Here is a 23,561-nt window from a genome sequence, read left to right on the forward strand (position 1 = left end):
TCTTCCTCACTTTCTATTGGTACCTTCCCCTTTCCCTCTCTTCCTATTGGTTGAAACACCTCATCCATATCTTAGTCTCACCCAAATTCTGCAATCTAGTTGTTTAAGTTATCTGAACTTTATCACCCTAAGACTCCAAACCCTATCACACCTCTCTCCCAAAACCTTATAAATACCCCACTGATAAAAAAAAAAGGAAAAGAGAGAGAAAAAGAGAAAAAAAAAGAGGGGATTATGGGAGGAAAGAGGAAGAGAAAATTCAGAGCTATAGGAAATTTAGAGATATTCAAGACTCTTTGAGTTCTTCCTTATTTTTTCTTTTCTTCAAGAAGATTTTCATACAAGATTTTTGGAAGGTCAGTTTTTATTATTTTTTTTTCAAGATCTATGCCACATAATATTTTAATTCTATGCTCTTTGTCTTCAATTTATTTTATATGTTCATATAGATCATGTAATCATGTTTAATTTGAGGGGATACACAACTCTGCACATGTTTAGTTTCTGTCTCTCATATTTTTATTATTTTTCTTTATTTTCTGAATCTGTAAAAAATTTGTAAAAATTATATTCATATTCTACACGAAATTCCATTAATTTTAGGCTCAAGAATCACTAAAAAATCTTTAATATTTTTTAAGTTATGGCTGTTTGAAGTTAGGGTTCCTGTAAAACCTGATTTGCAGGATTTTCGACTTGTGGAGCCCATATCTCCCTTGTTCCTTAATATTTTTGTGCAAATCTAGTGTCTAAAATTAACTTCAGAATCTTATGAATCTTTTCCAATTGGATTTGCATTCATATCTATTGTGCTTAATGAGTTATGAATTTTACAAAAAAGTAGTACGATTTTGTCACTTAAAAAAGTTACGATTTATGTAGACCATTCGGCTAGGATTTTGTTTGATTTTTAAATTTTATGATCTTGTATGATATGTACGCTGTCTTCTGTAATTTTTTTTATGATTTTTAGGCATGTCTAACTATTTTTAAAAAATCGGATTTCTTGCTACCGTTAATCTGCCAGAATTTAAAAATTGTATATTTATGCATGTTCTTGTATTTTCTTAGGTTTTAATTGATATTTGATCTATTTTTCTGTGTTATTTTAATTCAAGAAGTGTTATGAAGTGTTTGGATCATGTTAGAAGACTTAGGCCATTAGGTAGTTGTAACTAATTAGGAATCTTAACCCTTTAGGATATTAGAGTTAGAATCCAATGTAAATTGTTATTAATATTTTCTTTATTTCTTTTATTTTCTTTAGTTTCTTTATTTTTTATTACAAACAAAATTGGTAAGTAGCCCTAAGGTAAGTACCAAAGAGGGCATTTGCGTGGAGCTTAACGGGAGTAAGCCAGGGATATTATTGCCATACTAGAAGAGAAGACCATTTTTTAAGGGTAGCTTGCCCCAATGGCAACTGCATTTACCAACAGGTAAGTAGCTCTAAACTCCTGGAACCATTGGCATGAAATTGTAGTAATAATAGAACTTTTATTTGGTAAATTAAAATTAACTTTGTTATTAATTTAACTGACTTTTGCATGTAATTAATTTAAATAAATACTTTGTAAATTAAAATTAATCTTGTTTGTAAATTAAACTAACATTGGCATGTAAATAAATTTAATTTAATACTTGGTAATTGTAAAATAAATTTGCATGTTAGAAATCTTTATTAGGTTGTGATTGTTTGGGCCTTATGTGATATTAGAATAAATTACACATGTAGATAATTAATTTAGTTTAATTATCCTTTGGGTAACTTGGTGAAAATTAATTAATTAGGTTAAATAAAAACGTAGGGTTATATGAAATTGAATTTGTTTATAAATTAAATTCTCAATAATAAATTAATTTTAGTCATCTGGTAAATATCATTTAAATAATTAGCAACCCCATAGATAGAAATTACTTGTGCATGAAAATTGTGTGTAAACAACAATCCTTTTGTGAATTACTTGCGTGTGTAGGATTAGAATTGCATTTTTAGGATAAAGTTTAATAAAGGAATAATAAACAAGACTTCTAGAAACATTAGTAGAGGACTGGCACTCGAATCAACGAGGTTAGACCAGGCGTAAGGGGTGCCTAACACCTTCCCCTTACGTACCCACTATCCCGAACCTAGACATTAGGCTATGGTAATGACGGTTGTGGAAACTTTGCAAGGAGTAAGTTGCCATCCATGACCCTCGGAAGAAACACTGAATATGTTCCGGTTATTACCCGGGTGGCGACTCCTGTCTATCTATGCCTTCGTGGCATAAATCCTTAGTACCGTGGTAGTGTTATGGGAAGACGGTACTTACCAGTGGTTTGATTCTATTAGGATTGTATGAAGTGCATATCTAGGAAATGCTGTCTAAGGAGGTGGTACTTAAGTGAGACCATTGTGACTCCACCATCTTTCCTGGGCATTACCTGATGTATTTTATATAATTCTAATGGATGATATTTCGCCTCATTCCCCCACCCCTACAGGTTCACAGTCAGTTGGCAGAGGAAGAGGCAGAGGTAGAGGCACCTTTCAGCGATCGAGCACGATTGGTCGATCGGGACAAGGAAGTGCTTTAACCAGAATCTACACATTGAGACAGCGAGAAGAGGCTGAGACTTCTGATGTGGTAGCTGGTACATTCTCTATCTCTGATCAAGAAATATTTGTATTGTTTGATCCGGGTTCAACTCATTCATATGTTAGTGCTAGCATAGTCAGTTCACTTGCTGTTCGTGCAAATGGGTTTTGAAGTGCTAGTAACTAGTCCCTTAGGAAAAGAGGTCCGGGTCAACAGAATCTATAGAGACTGTCCTTTGGTGATCCAAGGATATGTTTTTCTATCAGATTTGATTGAAATGCCCTTCAGAGAGTATGATATCATCTTGGGCATGGATTGGTTAACCAGGCATTACGCCATGATTGACTGTAGACTGAAGACAGTCACTTTTGGTCTTCCTTTGTACAGTGATATGGTAATACATGGGGAGAGGCATTTACTGCCATTAAACATCATTTCGACTGCATTAGCCAGAAGGATGATCAGAAAGGGGTGTGAAGCATACTTGGCACATGTGATAGACACCCAAGTGGGGAGTCCAGCACTAAGGGACATCCCTACTGTATGTGATTTTTCGGATGTATTTCCTGATGAATTGCCAGGATTACCTCCAGAATGAGAGGTGCAGTTTGAAATTGATGTTATGCCTGGTGTGGACCCAATCTCCATAACACCATATAGAATGGCACCAGCAGAATTAAAAGAGTTGAAAGTATAATTGCAAGAGTTGCTTGACAAGGGCTTTATCCGCCCTAGTGTGTCACCTTGGGGAGCGCCAGTATTGTTTGTAAAGAAGAAGGATGGCACTCTTCGCTTGTGTATTGATTATCGACAGTTGAATAAGGTGACAATAAAGAACAGATATCCATTACCTCGTATTGATGACTTGTTTGATCAGTTGAGGGGTGCAACTGTGTTCTCCAAAATTGACTTGAGATCAGGTTATTATCAGCTGAAAGTACAAGAGCAGAGTATTCCTAAAGCTGCCTTCAGAACCCGCTATGGCCATTATGAGTTTTTGGTTATGCCATTCGGGTTAACTAATGCTCCGGCTGCTTTTATGGATCTGATGAACACTATCTTCAGACCATACCTCGACCAGTTTGTTGTGGTATTTACCGATGATATATTGGTCTATTCGAGGAATGCAGAAGAGCATGATAGACATCTATGGATTGTACTGCAGACTTTGAGAGAGAAACAACTATATGCCAAATTGTTGAAGTGTGAATTTTGGCTGAAGGAGATATCCTTTTTGGGGCACATAGTATCAGAAGAGGGCATTAAGGTAGATCCAAGTAAGATAGAAGCTGTCCTTAATTGGAGGCCACCCAGAAATGTCCCAGAGATTCGCAGTTTTCTGGGTTTAGCTGGATACTACCGTCAGTTTGTGAAAGAATTCTCCATGTTGGCATCTCCATTGACCAAGCTACTTCGAAAAGATGTGAAATTTCAGTGGACGGATAAATGCCAACAGAGTTTTGATAAATTGAAGAAATATTTGACTGAAGCTCCAGTCCTTACTTTACCTACACCGGGTAAAGAATATACAATTTATAGTGATGCTTCTCACAATGGGTTAGGCTGTGTATTGATGCAAGATCAAAATGTCATTGCCTATGCATCATGCCAGCTAAAACCGCATGAGAGGAATTATCCAACACATGATTTGGAGCTTGCAGCTATTGTGTTTGCTCTTAAGATCTGGAGACACTATTTGTATGGGGAAAAGTGTTACATCTACACAGATCATAAGAGTTTAAAGTATTTGGGCACCCAGAAAGAGCTGAATTTGAGACAGAGGAGATGGTTAGAGTTAATAAAAAACTATGATTGTCTAATAGACTATCAGCCAGGGAAAGCTAATGTTGTGGCTAACGCCTTAAGTTGCAAGACTATGGCAAGTCTACGGGTTACTCCTTTGTCTTTGGTACATGAGTTGAGATCATTACATGCCAGCTTAGAGATTAATGATGATGGGCAGACAGCAGTTGCATGGCATGTACAGCTAGTGTTGATTGATCAGATTAGAATGGCCGCTCAGAATGATCAGAAGTATCAGAAACTGTTGGAAGAAGTCCGGCAGGGCAAGAAACTAGAATTCTCAATCAGAGATGATGGTCTACTGCTACACCAGGGCAGAATATGTGTTCCTAATGATGTTGAATTGAGGAAGATCATTTTGAAGGAAGCACATGAGTCTCCTTTTGCCATGCACCCTGGTGGCACAAAAATGTATAGAGGGCTAAAGGAGCATTGCTGGTGGATGGGTATGAAAAGAGATGTGGCAGAGTTTGTATCCAAATGCCTAACTTGTCAGCAAGTAAAGGCAGAGCATCAAGTACCCACTGGGGTTGTTACATCCACTACCAGTACCAGAATGGAAATAGGAAAGAATAATAATGGATTTTGTGATGGGACTTCCGAGGACACAGAAGAGTCATGATGCAGTTTGGGTCATTGTTGACAGACTGACCAAGTCTGCTCATTTTCTGCCAGTCCGGATGGAGTTTGTGAGACTGCATGGAGTGCCAGTATCCATCGTGTCAGACAGAGATCCTAGGTTCACTTCTAGATTCTGGGGTAGTTTTCAGAGAGCCCTAGGAACTAGATTGAACTTCAGTACGGCATTCCACTCACAGACAGATGGCCAGTCTGAGAGGGTAATTCAGATCTTGGAGGACATGCTACGGGCTTGTGTGATTGAGTTTGAGGGCAGTTGGGATACACACTTGCCTTTGATTGAGTTTGCTTACAACAACAGCTACCAATTAAGCATTGGGATGCCTCCATATGAAGCTTTATATGGCAGAAAATGTAGAACCCCGTTGTGTTGGGATGACGTGGGCGAAAGAAAGATGATTAGACCCGAAATCATTCAGCAGACTGAGGAGAAGATCAGGGTGATCAGAGATCGACTTAAGACTGCATCAGACCGTCAGAAGTCCTACATTGATTTGAAACGAAGGGATATTGAGTATGCAGTGGGTGAGAAAGTTTTCCTCAAAGTTTTTCCTTGGAAGAGAATTATGAGATTCGGCAGAAAGGGGAAACTGAGTCCTGTTTTATTGGGCCATATGAAGTTCTGGAAAGAGTGGGTCCTTTGGCATATCGGTTGGCACTACCTCCAGAGTTGGAAAAGATACATAATGTCTTCCATGTGTCTATGTTGAGGAGGTATCGATCAGACCCATCTCATGTACTACCAGTAGAAGAAATTGAAGTAAATCCAGACCTCACATATGAAGAAGAACCCATACAAATTCTGGCTTATGAGGTGAAGCAGATACCATTGGTAAAAGTGCTGTGGAACCATCATTCGGGCCAGGAGGCTACTTGGGAACGAGAAGAGGACATGAGGAGACAACACCCACAGCTATTCAGAGATTAGTACCAGGTAAAATTTTGAGACGAAATTTATTTTAAGGGGGGGAGAATTGTAACACCCCCGTTTGCATAGCCTGGTAGATTTCACTGTTCCGGTGACCGGTGTCGGTCCGGACAATTAAGGGGATTAGAACCACACTTAAGTCAATTAGAGAAGCCATAAACACAAATAATTATTAATGTTCAATTAGTTAACTATAAATAAGAAAAACAGAACATAAGAAGTTAAACGAGCCGAGAGTCACAGCGATGGGTGACCTTCTCGAGAATGACTGCGAAGTCATTTTAAACTCAAATTTCGAACCGTAAAAAGTGACGCTGCGGTCCTTAGGACCCTTATAAACACAGTGGAAAAGAGAAAATCACGAAAAATAACTGTTAAGCCAGTCAAATAATTAGGTCAGGGAGTCGAAAGAAATATGGAATTAATTGCAAACCGGGATGAACCGGCAAGGGGCAATTTGGTCAATTAACCTCGAGAGCTGACTCCTGACCTAACTGTCAAATAAAATTGGAGAAAAGAAAATTTCGGAATCGAGAATTAAATTAAAGAACTAATAGAAAAATAAATAGAAAAAAAAGGAAAATGAAAAAGTAAAAAGGTAGTGACATCATCATGTGTGACATCAAGGATGATGTCATAATAAAAAAATTCTTTTCCTACCAAATTTGACTAAGTTAAATATCTTTTAAATAAGATAAAAACAACATAAAAAAAAAAGAAATTATTCTCATCTTCTCCCCCAAAACCAACCGTCCACTTTCCCTCTCCCAAAGCTCACTCTCAAACCTCCATTAGAGCTCTTAGCTCAAGCTTTATACACTCTAAATTAACCATAAGTTCCCCTAAAATTCTTCACTAAACCTCATCCTTGCATCTTGAAGAGTATAGAGGAGCAAGAAAAAGAAAGAAAATTGGAGAAAAGGGGAGTTAGAAGTTGCTACACAAATGTGAGTGATTTAAGGTGCAAGATTAGTTTACTTGTTGTGTTTTTAGCTTGAATTAGCTTGTAATATGCTTAAAATGAAAAAAAATATGTATGAGGGACTAAACTGAAATTCGTCCAGCAGGGAGGGGAGAGTGATTTGCATGAGTTTGAGTGAGTAAAACATGTTAAAATGCTTGAATGAGTTGAAAGATTGTGTTTATATGCTTTGAATTAGTTAATTACAATGAATTAGTGTGGTTAGGGTTTGAAACCTAGGGTTTTGAGGCAAAAATTTGGAGAAATTGGTAATTGATATATTTGGCCTAATTTGAAGTGAAAAATGGTCATTTGTGACCAAATGAGGTGTGTTAGAAGTGTTGGAATTAAAAGCCAATTCGGATTGGATAAGGTCATGTGCTGGCAGCATGACCAAAACCTCCTTTGAGGGATCAAAAATGAAATTTTACAAGTCCAAAGGATATGGGACCAATTGGGGATGAAAATAGGCACTAAATGACACAATTTTTATTTAGGAAGCCTGCCCAAAAAGTGACTAAAACCTAGTGAACAAAGTGGCCGAAGTCGGAAAATCGCAGGCTGCCTCTGCACAAACTGACCAAATGAATAGTATTTGTTCATTTGGTCATAACTCGAGCTAGGCAGTTCAAAATGACCTGAAATTTTACCATGGGTTAGATGAGATATAGATCTAAAACTTTCATGAAGAATACCAACCCAAATTATTCCATTAACCCAATCAAATTACTGAGCAAAGTTGGTGACCTGAATCTGCAGAACTGCAGATTGCCATATGAACAGTAAAGTTTCAATGGCTATAACTCTCTTTAGAAAAATCCAATTTAGGCGATTCTTGAACCGATGGAAACCTAAGACATAGTAGAATATTTCATATGAAGAAAATTAGACCAAATTATAGACCTAACTTGATCAAATTGCTGAACGAAATCGGAATCAATAATCTGCCAGAATAAAATTCTGCAGCATGAACAGTAAACATTATTTGCTTATAACTTGAGCTACAAAACTCCAATTGGGGTGATTCAAAAAGGAGAATAAACTTAATACAATAAGAAACATTTTCTACGAAGAAAGTTTTGCCAAATTCCAACAGTAAACTAACCAATGAAACAGTATAATTAGGGACACCAAAACTGAAAATTGGCAATTTTGCCTAAAAGACCTAAGTTTTGAGAAAATGACCAAAATCAACAAGTTTAGTGACCAAAATGTGGTATGTGGGTGAAGTTGGAATTCCCATACCTATTAAGCCTTAGAAAGTCAATAATTTGATATGAATAGTGCAGTGAATAGTAACCCGAAACGCAAAATTTCAAGAACGTCGAATTTAGCACGTTAGAGCTAGGTAAAAGTGAAGTTAAATTTATTATTGGATTTATGCTAAGTTATGGTGCTGAAACACTGTGAAATTGTGTGTTTCAGTGGAAAAGAATACCAGGATAGAACCTGAGGAGTCGAGTCAAGGCCAACAAGCGACTCGTTTGAGGTTTGTGCACAACGTATACTTTTTATAATTATCTTCTGCATACTGTTTTGAATAATGTGAAATATTGAATTATGAAATTCTTATGATGTTTGATTTAAATTGTGAAAGTTATTGTGTATATTTGAAATGAAAATGTTTAGCAAATTGTTAAGATAAGTTTTGAAACCACAGTGTCATGACCATATATTTGGACACCTCACTAGCACGACTAGTGGGGGTAATTAGTTTCGAATTTTGATTCCTTCTCTGGAGAAGTGTTGAGGTGTGCCAGTAGAAGAGGATGTGAATGGATATCCATATATCTGAGCTAGCTAGCCTTGTGATGTAATTTCTCTTTAGCCTCTGGCTATTGAGATTCTATTTGTTTCGAATGGCATGATCTAACTGTGGGTTTTATGAAATGTGTTTTGATACATTGAAATGAACTTGGTTTGCATTAAAATCTCATAATTCATGTTTTGTGTTTAATGCTCATGTTTAGTCAAATTTTTGAATAATGTGATTTAAGTTATGAATTAAGATTATTTTAGTATGTTGTGCACCACTGAGTCCTAGTACTCAGCGATAGCTTTTATTGCTGTCACAGATACAGAGACTAGAAGAGCAGCAAACTAAGCTGCTAAGGATTAAAGATCATTCTGCTTGATGTTATCGGGTATAATTTATACCCTAATTGTAAATATTTCTTTTGATGTATGTATTGCATATAAATGTATGGACATGTAATGGGTCTTGAGCAGCTTGTACAAATTTTGTATGAAGTTTGTAATAAAGTTTAGTTTGTATTTCTTTTGATGTAAATTCTATAAGAATGTATATAAATTATTTTGTCCCCAATGAAATATGAGTACAACTAATTTATTTAATTTAAATGAAATGTATTGCTAGTATTCTGAGGATTATTGAATTTTGAACTTGAGAAATTGATTGAAATGATGATGGAATTGTTGAAATTGATTGAGTTTGATTGTGAAATTGAAGTAGTGGTTGAGAAAAATTTTTAGAAGTGCTTTTTACAGGTATTTGAAGAACTGTTTTCTCAAAATACAGAGGGAACTCTGTCAAAATTTTTATAAAATTTGCGTAAAAATAAAATGGGCCAAAAATATTAACTAGTTTTAATTTTAACTAAATGTTTTAAGTACCTATTAGAAAATGCTCACCACTTAACAAAAGTAAGAAAATTGTTTTAAAATCCCTTGTAGGGTACTTAATGAGTTATCGGTAGGTGAAGTGCGGTAGTTCATTAGGTATTCTACGGGATCATGTTATGCCTTACAGAGGGGTAAGGTGTGACAGGGACGCTCGATGTGGATGGGGGCCAAATGAACTTCAAGAGGTGGTCACTGACATTAAGATTGAAATTAGCAATCCTCTTGCTCGAGATCGGTTCACCGATTATACCGGTAGACCGATTCAAGATCAATACGATCGTCACTTTTGATCTTGATCGGTAAATTAGTCCAGTTCCCTCACTGTCATCAGATAATGTCCTCATGGTTCTTCGATCGCCAGAGTCATAAATTTTCAGGCGAAGGGCAAAGAAAATAGTTGGAAAAAAAGATCAAAAGTAGCCACCATAATCAGAATTATTACTGGAGAAGCTAGAATTGGTAAAATGGAGCATTGAAAAACTGAAGGAGGAAAATTGAAGTGTGAAGGGGATTTCCCGTAGGTGTATATATATAGGGCCTGGGCATTTATTGCATACAAAAACCGGAGCGGATGCATTGGTGACTGAAGAATTAATTGCTCTGGCTAAGGCAAGTCTGATAAAGAGGAAAAATCTAGAATGGGAGAGATCGGGAAATGAGGGGGGACCCGATACGAGAGATCGAAAAAGGAGAGGGTTATAATAGGGAGATCGGAAGAAAATAAAGATCGAAAAGTGTGGAGAGATTAAATAACTTTCAATCAACTCTCTTCATCATTAGAGCCGAGTTAGTTAAAGCGTTGCAGGCGTGATTAAATCCTCACCACATGCCTCATCTGCAGAAACGCCCACCTAGCTGACAAACGCCAAAATAGTTATGGTAGTCCTGTACATCTCGATCTCCATCGATGATCATAATAGTAAGGATGGACCCAGAGCCCTTAGATCAAAAAGCAGACGATAGGTTCGGTGCTTTTTATTCCCAGCCTTCAGATCCACTTGTAAGGCAAGACCCTGAGCCGTTGGATTAAGAGACGAAAGGACGGATATTCTGAACGGAATCCCAACCCTCCATTTTGATTCTCTTTAATTTTCAGACATCAGATTATGTCCTTTTGAATCTAAACCCTCTGTCTCCCCTAGTAAGATCTTGACCTTCCATTATGAGCTCCCGTTCCCTATAAATACCTGCATGCAATACTGTAGAAGGGACAGACAAAAAAGGGGAAGGTGGTGATTATAGTAGAAAAACTCTGAAATTTGATTCAGTCTTGCTACTTACCATTCTGAGCTTTCGTAGTGTTGAGAAACTTTGAAAACTAGTTTTCTTAAGTATTTTCACAAAAGGGAGCTTTGAAACCTGAGATTTTCATTTTCAGTGCCTGTTCATTACTCTGTTCAGTTCCATTCTCACCGCTCTATTATCAGCACATTACTCTCCAAGCTCAACTTGGTTTCGATCTATTCCCATTACGTCAGGCAAGTTCGAGTCCTTCTGCCATCAACTTTCACCTCTGCAGGGCTTGTGGACACCAGAGTTAACTCATTTATCTCCTCAACTTCCTACAGGTAAGCGTTTAAACCATTATTTTGTCGAATATCCTCGTTTTATTTTTTCCAGTTTTCCTTTAAAATTTCTTTGATATCTAGTCGCACTACATCTCAAAATAGATTACTTAGGTCAATAGTTATTCCCAGTATCTTCTTTTATTTCATTCATTCCATTTGTCATCATTTAGTTTTCATTCCCTTTAAGAGTAGATGTTCGAGTCCTCAGCGGCTCATAAATACTCTAAGGAGTATAGATAAGAGTATCTTAACAAGAATTTTTGAGACTGAATAAAGAGGGGTATAGAAAAAGGGTTGAATAGGATGGGGAACAAAATTATGTTGAACAGATAAGTCATGAGGTCAGGCCACGGAACAAGACCAGGGGATGATACAATAGATCGGGAATTAAAATAAGCTCGGATCCCGAGCAAGCAACTTAAAGAGATAGCACCAAAGAGTTCAGATAAAGCTATTACGCAGGAGATCGGAAAGGAGTTCGGTCTTTCGTCGTCCTCCTAGTTATAAGGTCCTGTAGGCTAGGAAAAGCTTTTACACGGGTTTCCTACGCATTTGGTATTCCATTCCCAAAAGAGGGATCAAGAGAGACCCTTTATCTGAATCCTTAGTTTCAAAGTCCCTACAAATTGCATTCTAATAAACCCCTTAAGAGTTCGGGGAGAGTCCTTACCCGAACTCAATCTAATTTTTAACGTAATATATTAGGAGTTCGGGGGAGAGTCCTTACCCGAACTCAATCTAATTTTTAACGTAACATATTAGGAGTTCAGGGGAGAGTTCTTACCAGAGCTCGGCTTAATTTTTAAACATAATACATTAAGAGATTGGGGGAGAGTCCTTACCCAAGTTCTCAATTAAAATTTTCAATACTAAGAGATCAGGGGAGAGTTTTTACCCGAGCTCGAGTTAATTTTTAAACATAATACATTAAGAGACCGAGGGAGAGTCCTTACACGAGTTCTCAATTAAAATTTTCAACACTAAGAGATCGAGAGAGAGTTCTTACCTGAGCTCAGTTTATACGCAATAAATTAAAGAGACTGGGGGAGAGTTCTTACCCAAGTTCTTAATTAAAATTTTCAACACTAAGAGATCGGGGGAGAGTTGTTACCCAAGCTTAGCTTAATTCTTAAACACAATATATTAAAGAGATCGGAGGAGAGTTCTTATTCGTATTCTCAGCTAAAATCTTAATAAAATATGTGGGGATCGGAGGAGAGTTCTTATCCGAAATCTCCCACTTAAATTTTTAACAGAATACTTTAAGAGATCAAGAGAGAGTTCTTACCCAATTCTCAACCAAAATCTTAAAATATGTGGAGATCGGAGGAGAGTTCTTATCGGAGATCCTTCACTTAAACTTTAAATAGAATACTTTAAGAGATCGGGGGAGTGTTCTTACCCGATTTTCAACCAAAATCTTAATAAAGTATGTGGAGTTCGAAGGAGAGTTCTTATCCGAAATCTCCCGCTTAAATTCTTAACAAAATACATTAAGAGATCGAGAGAGAATTCTTAACCGAATTCTCTTAACCTGGATCCAAAATATCCCAACTTTAATATTCAAATTAACCCCTAAACAAAAATTCGCTACACGACACCTACTCACTAAGGGTCATCCCATGTACTCATGTTCTTGAGCAGCCTTGAATAGTGAAATATCAAATATTCCTTTTATCTATACGAAGGATTAACATCGTCACTCCAAGCCCCCCTAATTACTAATTTTAATTTACGAAGAGTATAATGTTAAATCTGTTCACCCTCATTGAGGGACGAGGTGGGGTGCCTAACACCTTCCCCACCCGTATATGGACCCTGAACCTAGAATCTCTGTTTTCGAAGTGGTTTCTTTTTAATTTACCTTTACAAATGGTTTTCTTTAATTTCACTCAAAATTAAAGTGGCGATTCCTCACTTTACCCACTTCGGTGAGAGCTCATCTAGGCGACCGCAAAAACCCTTGCGATAAATGTACTTTAATTTCTTTAGACTTTATTCATATGTCAAGTATATTAATTTTTAAATTTTATATGCCAAATATTTCATTTTTCAAGTCTAACTATTAATATAAAAAATTATAAATTAAATATATGTACATTTCTAAAATGTTAACCAAAAAATTCTAAAAAGTTATATTTTATGTACATGATGATATAATATTACTTCATTTAATAATATTAAAATCTTTAACTTTTATTATAATAAAAAAATTAAATAAATAAAAAATAAATATTCTTAAACTTATTAAAAAAAAAGTTAATTGAACTTTACATAAAATCATCTCTAAAATCATTTAATTATAATAAAAAAATTTCAAATTATGAGTTTTTTTTTTCCTTTTTAAATCCTAACTACGGCCTCCATTTGTTTTCCTTCTCACCAAAATTTATGATACTTCTGTTTTTTTTTTAAATTCCCCCTTTTTTTCACCTTTGAAAAGGTTGACAATCATCCTTTTTCTTTACCTCTTTGGTTTTTTCTTTTAAAAATATGTGTTAATTTATGCTATTTTAGATATAAACAATTTGTATAACCTATTAGTAGCATACCCTAGAGTATATCATAAAATTGTATCTTGTAAATATTTATTCTCTTTTTAACAGCACATATTCTTTTCTCTTGAATTTAATGTTAGTAGTATGCCCTAGAGCATATCATTTAGTATGTATCTTGTACATATTTTTATTAATAAAAGGCATTTCCACTTTTCTATTTATATAATATATTTATGTGTAATAGAAAAGGTCCATTGATATTTTGTTAGAAATATTATTCTTAAGTTGTTAAGAATATGAGTGACAATATTTCTAGCACAAAGTATCATAAATAGGTTCACAATCAAGGATACTTCATAATAAGGACATGACTTATCCAGAAAGATTGTATTCATGTTTGTTCCCAAGTTATTTATATGAGATATAAATAAGATGGAATGGTGAGTCTCATGCCATATAACAAACATGATAGGCACTTATAAATGATAAGTAGGTCAACTGAAGTGACACTTATGACAAGCACATGGAGTTTACTCTTGTCAATGTTTTGTCATAAATCATATCGTGCATATAATCTTTAGACTGATATAGCACAGCTTATCTTGTATATAGGTAGTTTGAGTTTGATATCGCTTTCATACTTGTACTATGTATGGGTATATGGGCATGTGTTGGCTCCTGCTAGTTATATATGGAGGTAGGTGTTGATCAAGATGGAATCTGTTCTCTAAGTAAATAGAGATAAAATCCTATGTTCATTTAATTGTTCTTGATGTTTCAAGTTCCTGCCAGACAGATAGATTTATTCGTAAAAGAGTTTCGATGAGAAAAAATCTTTTAATCAAGAACTGGAATTAAAAGAGAACATAATATTCATAGCAAATGGAGTTTGACATAAACCATGACTCACTTGAGTTGGGATTTTGTAACAGAGAGATTCTAGTGCATGGTAACATATGATTATAGGTTCATTTAAGGTAAACCTTATTACTAATTGGGTGGCCATGGCATGCTATGCTAGGTGTTAACCATGGTCTATGAGGTTCATAAAATGATTTAGAGAAATCATTTATGGTAAGAAAGAGTTCTGATGATATTAAGAGTTGATATCATGTCTCATTGCCAATTAGTGATGAGCCTAGTAAGTCACACACATACACAAGTTATCACCTATTTAAATATGATTTAATTAATTAATTAAAGAGTTTAATTGATTAATTAAATAGGTTTGGTTTGCAATTAGATTGCAAAGTCCCTAGCATGACTTGAAACCAAATCTAGATTATTGGATCTATAATATAAGTTAAATTTATATTTAAAGTGTTTAAATATGAATTTAATTAATGAGAAATTAATTAATAGAGATTAATTAATTAATTTATATTTGATATAAATTAATTAGAAGAAGAAAATAATTATTTTGGGTTAAGAACTCAAAATTAAGACACAGGGGCATTTTGGTCATTTTGCAGTGTGACACGTGGCACCATGAGATGGTGACACATGGCATAATACATAAGATTGCCAAATGTTTTTTTTTTAATCATGTAAGATGATTAAAATCAAGATTAAATATAGGTTTGACACTTGGCACAATGTGATTGGGTCACTTAAACCTAGAGCTAATCAAAGGGTGACATGTGGCAAGGGTTTAATGTGTTAACCTAGCTATTTAAGTGTTGTTATGAGAAAATAAAACACAACCAGTAGCCTCTCCTCTCATTTGTCACGCCACTTTGAGCCTCTCCAGCTATTTTTCTTCATCTCTCATCAATTCAAAGAGATTAGCCATCAATCTCTTGAATTAAGAACACTAGAAATTGTTTCTAGTGTCCTGTTTACATCTCTAATCTCTTAAAAGGCAGAACTTGAATTTCTAATTAATAGAAAAAGCTTTAGAGGCTATTCAAGGGCTGCCATAGGTGTTCTTGGTGTGGACAAGCTAGAGGGACAACATTTGGTGTCCTGAAGACGAATCTCAAAGGCGCAGACACGCTGCAGTGCATCAAGAGGTTAGTGTAATCGTTCTTGATTTAATCTAGGGTTCTAAAATTAATCTGATTAATTTTAAAATCTTAAATGGCAAATACAGATCCAAAAACATATTAAAAGTGTTTTAATATGTTGTTTATCATTGAAATCAAATAGATAAAAATAAATCTTGCATAGTGCATGTGACCTTAGGCGAAATTTTTTTGAATTCAATGGTATAATCTTGTGTTTTTCACGCTTCCGTTCCTTCAATTGGTATCAGAGCCACTATATTTTCCATTTAGATTGTTGATTATATGATTTAATTGTGTGATTTGATCATGAGATGATTGATTCATTGCTGGTTGGATCAAGAGGTGTGGCGGCACACATGGTGAAGCCACCATTGGTGGCGGCAACAATGGTTCCATGGGTGGTTCAAGGTTTGGCTTTTAATTCTGCAATTGTTGTATGATCTAAGGCCTATTCTTTGACTAATTAAAGTGTTTAATTAGTAGTTTTAATCACACAATTAAATTATGATTCAAATCAAAATTTTAGAAATTGTTTGAATGTGATTCAAATCTGAATTTTAAAAGTTGTTTGAATGTGATTCAAATCTGAATTTTTAAAGTTGTTTGAGTCATATTTAAATCTGATTTTTTAAAATTGATTCAATAAAATTCAGATCTGATTTTTAAAAAAATATTTGAATGTGATTCAAATCTGATTTTTTAAAAAATGTTTGAATGTGATTCAAATCTGAATTTTTGAAGTTGTTTGAATGTGATTCAAATCTGAATTTTTAAATTTGTTTGAATGAGATTCAAATCTGAATTTTTAAATTTATTTGAATCATATTCAAATCTGGATTTTTAAGTTGAATATGAGATATTCAATTTAATTTAAGTATGTATGTTTTATTTAATTGTTAAATAGTGATATGTATGATGGATGATCATGGACTATAAAAGACCAATGTGATTGGATTTATTTCTTTTATGTTTCTTTGGGATTGTAAATTAATTAATTTATTTTAATTTATTTTGGGCATGTATTATTAAGTTTGTAATATTTTTGGGTTGTAATTTCATTTATTTAAGTTCTTGTAAATTCGCCTTGGTATGCCAAGGATTACTATGTAATATTGGATTGCAAGAAGTTCAAGGAGGTCAAGAGCATTGGTGGGACCAAAGGGGAGGAATTCAATATCAACTGTTGATTATGTACTCCTTCAACAACTCTTGTAAAATGAATGAATGAAATGCACCTAGAATGCCCGATTCAATTCTTGGTGGCTCGTAATTGAATCCTTAGAAAGTCCATGATCATACCATATTTATCGCTTATCCATGAATGCATGAGATGTATGGGAATGTATGCAATTATATGATATATGCATGCTAAATGGATAATGTGCAAAGTGAGACCTTAATAGTAATAAGGATGGCTATAAAATCTTCCAAACAAATGATTAAGTTGGAAATGCTATAATTAAAGTAATTATAACATAAGCCCTCCATTGGGGCAATTATTTTAAGAAATTTTAAATAGTTGAATGAGATGCAATTAATTTAAGAGATTTTCTTAAGAATAATTGTTAAGCATGAGATGTTGTAAATATGTAAATGGTTTGGTGGCCAATATTGGATGTACCTGAGGACATTAAAATTATTTGCATAATTACTGACTCAATGGGATCAACTTAACTAATGCAAGATAAGTCAATAATGGATGTACTTGAGATTTTGAGCATTAGGGGCTAGGTAAAGGATTGAACCTCACATGAGATGTGATGGGCAAGGAGTTGCTCACTTATAGTTTATTGTAATTCCAATAATGGATGTACCTGAGGATGATCAATAGAATTATAAGAATTCAATCACCCACTAGAAATCCAGCCAACTAGGATTTCCGTTTTCTACTTTGGAAGTGTAGGATTCGCTAAGTTAGTGGGAGGACCAATTTGATTAAAAGACCATAATCATTTTGGTTAATTACATGATACATTTACTAATTAATCTGGTTATTTTCTGCAGTTAATTTTCTGATAAAAATGAGCACAAAATAACCACCACCATCCAATATCCTTACAAGCATACTTGATCACAATAGGTTGACAGGACCTAATCTGTCTGATTGGCTAAGAAATTTGAAACTTGTCCTGAACATTGGACATATAGGATATGTTCTAGATTCAAATGTTCCTGGTCCCTTACCTCCAGAGGCCACACAAGAGGAACATGAAACTTTGGACAAGTGGAAGGAGCATGATATGAGAGCTAAGTGTTACATGCTTGCTTCCATGAGTAATGAGTTACAGAAGCAACATGAGAACATGCAGAGTGCGAGTGAGATCCTCCTTCACCTACAAGAGTTGTATGGTGAGCACAGCAGGAATCCTAGGTATGAGATATCTAGACAGCTATTCCGTATGAGGATGTCTGAGGGACAGAATGTTGGGGATCATGTCCACAAGATGATTCGGCTGATTGAGCAGTTGGAACATCTTGACTTCAACATGGATTTCCAACTACAAACGGATTTGATCCTTCAGTCCCTTCCTGAGTCTTTTGAGAATTTTGTGATAAATTTCCATATGACTAAACAGGAATGCACTTTAGCTGGTTTACTCAACATGCTGGTTATTGCCCAAAAGAATATGCCAGGCAATAAAGGAAAAGAGGTAGCTTTGGTTGCTTCTTCTTCTGCTGGAAAGTCCAACAAGAAGAAGGGCAATAAGAAAAAGAAACCTCAGATTCCTGGTCCTTCTAAGAAAATAGCTAAACAGAAAAGGAAGACTAAAGCTGATGTCACACCCTACCCCTCTGTAAGGCATAACATGATCCCGTAGTATACCTAATGAATTACCAACTCCGTCTACTGATAATCCATTAAATACACTATAAGGGATTTTAAAAACTTTTCTTACTTCTTTTACAGTGGTGAGCACTATTTACAGGTGTGAAAGACTTTGGTGAACTGAAGTGAAACAACTAACTCATTTGATTTATTTGGAATATTCAGAAAATTTTGGCAAGGTGCCATTTGTATTTTGGACAAAAGCTTCTTGTAAAACTCAGAAAAAGAACTTCAATATATTTTCAAATCTCAACTCCAACATTTTTATCAACACAACAAATTTCTCAAGTCAAATCCACAGTGATTTTCAAAGACTAAGATACAAAGATATAACACAATTTTTACAAGCCAAATAACTCATAATTATTTTACAACTTTATCAGTACAACTTAAATTTACAATCGCTCAAAACCAAGAACAAAATATACATACAGTGAATATACATTACAAGACAAAATGCCACATGTGGTATACTCACTATACCCAAAAATCTCTCATTGGCGATACTAGCAAATTTAGCTCGCTCTGTCTGCTCTCTACTGCGATAAAGAATAAAGCTATCACGAGACAATGTCTCAGTGGTGAACAACATTTACCAAATACAAATTTTAAATCACAATTCATAAATCATATAAATAGTTGATACTTAAAACCATAGTTAAATTCAAGACAATAATTGTCAACAAGAATTTAAACTCCATTTGTTAATATCACAATAATTTTCAATAAGTCAGATCATGGTTGAATTCAATAGACAGTATATGTCAATAAGAGTTTAAATCAATTTCACAATCTCACAATACATAATAACACAATTCGATCAAATAATCAAGAATACAATGTTGCCAATCTATAACACAATTTAGGCCATGACACAATTTTTCCATATATGTCGTGTTGTACACCACGACAAGACATGCTCACCCCAATAATCGAAATCAATGAGGGAGGAAGCTAGCTATATAATGAGTACTCATCCATACTCACCTCAGATGGAAGTCAAAGAGGGAGGAACATAATCATACTCACCCCAGACTGATATGTCAAAGTGGGAGTAATACTCACACTCACCCCATTAAGGGAGGAGGAACATATTTTCAGGGTGTTGCGATTTGTGAGTCTAATCTATTCCAAACATTTTATTCAAATGATCCGTCAGAATCCAATAAATTTACAAATTTATAATTTCATTCACAAAATGGCAACACAATTCGTAATTAACTTCAATTTCCACAAAAACCATTTACGTTGCTTTTCAATCAATGAGTATCCATCAATATCATTCAAACAATTTTTCTAGCTTTCAAACCATTCACCATGTTTTTCAATCAATAAGTGTTCATCAAATACATTTCCACAATTTAAAATAATAATATACAAATAGTCAATATTTATTTCAATTGAAAAATTCAAGAGAAATAGTTGTTGTGCACAAACCTCGATGATCGCCCTCGATCCGACTCAGTGTTTCCTTCCTTTTCCCGAGTCTTTGGTAAATCGAGAAACACAATTTGAAGTGTTTCAAGACTAATTTAAACTGTCTCTATCGATGGTGTTTGGTAAATAATGCATCAACTCAATTATTCACTTAATCACCTAATATACCGACCTCGCTATGCTTTTAGGTAAATTAGGTTTTAGTGTCGTTAAAAAGTCACAGTTGATAGTGATTTATAATTGTTATGTTTTACCAAAATCATTTCCTAGCTTACTGCAATTTAATGCAAATTCTCGGATTCGAATATCTGGTTTGACCTAACCGGACGATCTAGTTCCTCGGTTTTGGTCTCGCCGAAACTACAAACTTGTAGATCTAGGTCTTATTGCACGCGGTGCAAAATTTCAGGTCAATCCGAGTTAAGTAGACCGAGTTATGGTCATTACACTCTTGCTGGTCAAATGGTACCATTTTAGGTCAATTTTAGGTCAAAGTGGTCAATTCTGGCTCGGCCAGTTTTTGGACCCGAACTTGTGCAAGTTGTTTGACTTGCTTATGGTCATTTCTGGGCTTTGGTGTCTTCATAAGACTTGTAGGTATGGGTCTTAACTATTCTTGGTCAAAATTTCAGGTCAATTGGACCTGGTTTGAGTGAGTTATGGCCTAAACACTCACTGCTGCCCAATTGGTCATTTTTCAGGTCCTAATTGCACCTAATCCGAATTGGTCAAATTTTTAGGTCACCTTGCAAGCAGAATTTTGGCATAGTTTCTCAATGAAAGTTGGCACATTTTGTGCCTAGTTTCACCTCAAATTGGTCTCATACTAATTGAGGTTACACATTCAAGGTTATAGGCCAAAATATACACTGCCCTTAATATGCATTACACACCCCAACTTCAAACACACACTTACCTTTGCAAGGTTTACTTCCATACCCTACCAAACTGTTTTGGCACATTACCAACAACATTTTCTACATAACATTAGCATTATTTTGGGCAGATTCCAATCACCCTCAACACACCAAATATCATTCACAATTACAATTTCTAAGTACCATTACAAACACACCTAAACATTACAAACTTTACATACACTTTACAATATAAATTGACATACATATCATCAATCCTTCTAGGTCAATATGCTGCCCACACTCCCTTCAATATACACCATTATTCAAGTGTCCACAAGCTGCCACAATTCATTCATCAACATCACATTGCCGTACCATATGCCAATTCCCATCAAAGTGCATCATTCACCATATATACATGCATTAAATCACTAGGTTACTAAATCACCATGATTAACATTATTTCTCATCAATTATATACACAAATACCTCATCAAAAACGTGACCCATGGCTGTCCAAAATGGCAACAACAATAACCCTTCAAACTCAAAATTTTCCTTCACCAAACCAATACCCATAACATGCGTAAAAACTTTAACAAAGGATTTCTCAAAAATGCAAACTTACCTTTATTTGTAACTTGCTAAACCTTCACCAAACTTCTCAAAATTAGTATCAATATCTTCCTTGTGGTGTGTAGACCATTTTTCATGAAAGAACCTAAGAGAATGGAGTTGAAATGGAGAGAGGAAATGAAGCTCAAAGAAAAACATCAATGGAGTTTCAAGGTTTCTTCAATTCGGCCATTTGAGAGAATTTTGAGGAAGATAGAATTTCAGATGGTGAGTGGACCATATCAGCCATATTTCAATGATAAATTAATCCTATAGTGGTCCACTAACTAAAATTAAAACATATTATAAGTTAACTTTCAATTAATCCACATTTAACCCATTATTTCCACTATTTATTTTAGGTACCATCAAATTAATTTTTCATTTCATTTTCTAAGTGTAATACTATTTATTTTTAATGGACATTTAGGTCAAAAGACAATTCGGGATGTCAAATGACCATAATGCCCTGCTCGGGTGGCTTTCCGATTTTTCAGAATAATCGTATTTTGTCTGCTTTTCGATTTTTCACTTTTCTTTGTACTAATTATTTAATTTTTCTTTGATATTTCTAATGATATTTATTCTTCAACAAGGGTCTATTTATGTCCCAAAAATGTTTTCCGTGGTTCCATGATCGAGGCGATCCAACGGTCCACGCCGTGACTTCCCAAAGGGTCACCCATCGTTAGGTTTCCTACTGCTTAACTTGATCACATTTCTTTGCAATCATTTTTCCTTTGTTTTTCTTGTACTTTCTTTTCTTTTATTTCATTATTTTATGTCTCCTCACTCATTGAAGTGTGGTTCTAGGCATCCTAGCTGTCCTGACAACACCGGTCACCGGAGCAATGAACGCACTACCGAACTTAGGGTGTTACAATTCTCCCCTAAATAAATTTCGTCCACGAAATTTTACCCAAGAATCATCTTACAATAGTCATACGTTTATTTTCTCCTTTCTATATGATCGTAAGACTTTTAACAATCTAATACAATGTTTACTTTGTTTGGATAACACCAATCTCCTCTTACTATTATGTTGTCTAATATTTCACTCACGTTCCTTCTTGAATGACCCTTGAGGTCATATTAGAATCATTCATCGTGCATTGGTCCTCTGACCATTCTAGTCCATAGTCTTTCTCACATTCGAATATTTCTTTGTTACATATGAATCAACTGCTCAAGTCTCTACTTCCATAACTCTTTTTATCTCACAATGTTCTATAACTTACTTCCTTTTGTAATCGAACTATAACCTTCGATATTTTAACTTTTGAGTTTTAGATCCCTAAGTAGGATTTTCAAACTTATTTCTAACAATTAAATTACATCACCGCATAACTATGCAAAAACAGATGCAGTTGGCACCTAGTCTCATCTAGATGTACTATCGGGTAGTACGTAGCTCTACACAATAATCTCAAGATAGTAATCGTAACTGCACTTACAAAGATAAACATCAAGAACATTGCATAGTTACTACGATACATCCCAATAGATCAAACTTTGTTATCTTTTATTCTTTTTGAATTCACCGATATTCGAATCTTATTCGATTACAATATCCATTAGCAATTTCTAACAAGAACCTCCTTGCCCTTATCAAGAGCAATTCCATTATCGCATCTTACTTTTACGTCCTCTTGCCTTACATTAAGTAGGCTCACTAATTAGCTTTATAATTTATGGTGTGTTAGAAAATACTTTTCGCAGATAAACTCTTTCAAAACTAATTTCACTTATTATCACAATCCTTATCTTAAGGGCTAATCACTAATGAGACAAAATTTATTCCTCTCAGAACGAATAACAACAGAACATATAGTTCTAACACTAATGTAAAAATATGAAAATTCCAGTCAAATAATACATATATATATCTCGGTTGCTAATTGAGAAAGTACCAAGAATGATGTCAAAAGTCTCTTTTCTGTCAGATAGCGTATACTCTCGTTGAAGCATCACCTGCTTTTGGCTGATTCACGAGTCGACTTCTAGGTGTACTACCCTACCTCTACCTTTGCCTCTACTAACCGATGGTGAACTCTTTGGGGTAGAAACTTGGGTTGATCCCTTTGGTGTAGTAAATGATCGAACGACTGGATTTACACAATCCCTAGCAAAATGGCCGCCTCTCCACGCTTAAAACATGCTCCTATGGCTCTATAACATACCCCACTATGTGGTT

This window comes from Hevea brasiliensis, chromosome 15, assembly GCF_030052815.1.
Source record: "Hevea brasiliensis isolate MT/VB/25A 57/8 chromosome 15, ASM3005281v1, whole genome shotgun sequence".
Classification (NCBI taxonomy): domain Eukaryota; kingdom Viridiplantae; phylum Streptophyta; class Magnoliopsida; order Malpighiales; family Euphorbiaceae; genus Hevea; species Hevea brasiliensis.